The 2,391-nt window shown below is 40.5% G+C and overlaps 1 long non-coding RNA gene across 1 annotated transcript; it reads left to right on the top strand.

The window, feature by feature from the left end:
- The first annotated feature begins 214 nt into the window (after positions 1-214).
- On the top strand, positions 215-1,197 carry LOC308086600. Its single transcript, XR_013933258.1, has 2 exons — positions 215-453; positions 1,120-1,197. It is a non-coding gene; the product is annotated as an uncharacterized lncRNA (long non-coding RNA).
- Positions 1,198-2,391: the final 1,194 nt, after the last annotated feature.

Genomic DNA, 2,391 nt, shown 5'->3' with positions numbered 1-2,391 from the left:
GTATGAATGTGTGTGTGAATGATAATGATATTATTTGTATAGCGCTTTTCTAAACAATGTTCCAAAGTGCTTTACAGACATGTCAAAACAAGTAATAAAAACAACCAAGCAATAGTAACAACATGACACAACAACAATATACAGCAATAGAAATGTAAGAAAAACATTTAGCGTACAAGTGTGTTTTCAGGAGAGACTTAAAAGAAAGCACCGACATCCGCAGCCATTAAAAGATCATTTGTGACCTTTAAAAGTGCTGTTTCAGTGCTGTGCAGTGCCCGGAAACCTGATTGAAATATTTAAAAAATTGAATTAAAATTCATAAAAGAGATAAGTTTCTGGGATACTATTTTTTCTAAAATCTTTGATAAAAACAGCAGTTTGGATATTGGTCTAAAATTATTTAAAACTAGGGGATCTAGTGATGGCTTTTTTAAAAGAGGTTGGTCCAAGGTAGCCTGGTAAACCCTCCCTCCGGAAATCTCATTTCTATTTGATTCCTGGAGTGAGTCTGGCATGAACCGCCTCTCTGCAATATTGGCTGTGTATGCCAAACGGCCGCGCCTATCAGCGTCGTCGCTCATTGTTCTGTGATTGACAGCTTACGTTGGCCAATCAGGTGGCGAGTTCGAGTGAGCCCAAAACACGAACGGCAGCCATCTTTTTCTTGTGCGGCCAATTCTCCGCTATTTTTTTACTTCAAAAAGCTCTCTAACTTCTATTTTGAGGCACGGAATTTACTTATAAGATATCGTTTGGATAGAATTTAGTTGTTTAACTTCATATATGTGGTCAATTAATCATGACAAAGCCTATTTAAAAAAAAAAAATTAGAGAACCGGTAGGGGCGGGCAGTGACACCATTGTACCCGAAAAAGGCAACCCATTTTGGGTATGGCTGTCTCAAAAGTCCCGTCGCGTCACATTAAGACTGGTGAACTGCTGATTGGCTGAAGGGGAAAAATTATCATTGGCTGAAGGGGTTGTCAGTCAACGGTATTACTCCCGCCCAACTCCAGCACAGCCAATATTGCAGACAGGCGGATCAGGCCAGACTCACTCCTGAAATGAAATGGAATTGAGATTTCCGGAGGGAGGGTTTACCAGGCTAGGTCCAAGGCACTTTTCAGGCTTGTGGGGAAAACGCCAGTGGAGAGGGAGCAGTTAATGATCCTTAAAATAGTGGGACCAACTGTTGCTTAAGTCTCCTTCAGGAATGACGTGGGTAAAATATCTAATGGGCAAGATGAGGATTTCATGTGGGAAATGGTGTCCCTGAGTGTTTCAATTGTAATGGGTTCAAAGGAGGAGAGCTGAAAAAGTGGCTGCTGGTTATCGACCTGATCACTCAGACTCGGAGACAGCCCCTGTCTAATTACCTCAATTTTATTTATAAAGTGCTGGAGAAATTCTTCGAATTTTTTTGGAGAAGCTTCTAATGACTGAGATGGTGGTGGGTTTATAACAGATTCAATGGATTGAAACAGTATCCTGGGATTGTGGGAGTGGTCAGCAATACGTTTAGAAAAATAACCACTTCTAGCCTTCATAACGGCGGACTGATAGCTAGACATCAGCTCTTTCAGAATGATATAAGAGGAGCTGAGCTTGTCTTTCTTCCACCTAGATTCTGCCTGTCTGCACAGCTTTTTTATATCTCTAGTCTCTTTCATTTTGCCACAAAAGGGCCTTAGGTTTTACATATTTATTTTAAAAAGGGGTAATTGAGTCGAGGATTTGTGTATAGGTACTGTTAAAAACATTTACAAGCTCATTGACAGAATGGTGTGCAGATAGAGGGGGGGAAAATAACTGCAAATGCCTGTTGGAAATGGATTTAAAAGCCTGTGAACGCCTAGACGCCGGCGGCTGAGGGGTACATGTTGGGAGCACGGATTCAAAATGAAGAGCTTTATGGTGGGGGGGAAATCTAAAATATTAAGTTAATTAAGAGAGACACCATGGGTAAGCACTAAGTCAAGTGTGTGGCCCAATCGATGAGTGGGACCATTGATGTGCTGTAAAAGAATGAAACGATTCATAAAGTGTTATAAAATCAGTTGCTAAGACAGATGAGGGACAGCAGACATGGATGTTATAATCACCTAAGATGTATAGTCTGTCATATTGGGCCATAATTAGAGATAAGAGCTCTGAAAATTCTTCTAAAAAGTGCTTTTCGGAGGCCTGTAAATTAAAACACATAAAATTGGGCTTTTCCCTTTAATCAAAATGCTAAGAATCTCAAAGGAGGAGAAGGTTCCAAAATCAACAGAGGAGCATTTCATGGAGTTCTTATAAATAATTGCAAGGCCCCCACCCCTGGACAATCTAGGGCAATTAAAAAATGAAAAATCATGGGGGCAAGTGTCATTGATAGTTGCCAAGTCA

The sequence above is a fragment of the Gymnoscopelus braueri genome (genome assembly GCF_963280865.1).
Source record: "Gymnoscopelus braueri genome assembly, chromosome: 6".
Lineage (NCBI taxonomy): Eukaryota > Metazoa > Chordata > Actinopteri > Myctophiformes > Myctophidae > Gymnoscopelus > Gymnoscopelus braueri.
Note: the sequence above shows the minus strand (reverse complement) of the source record. Positions and strands in the feature narration are given on the sequence as shown.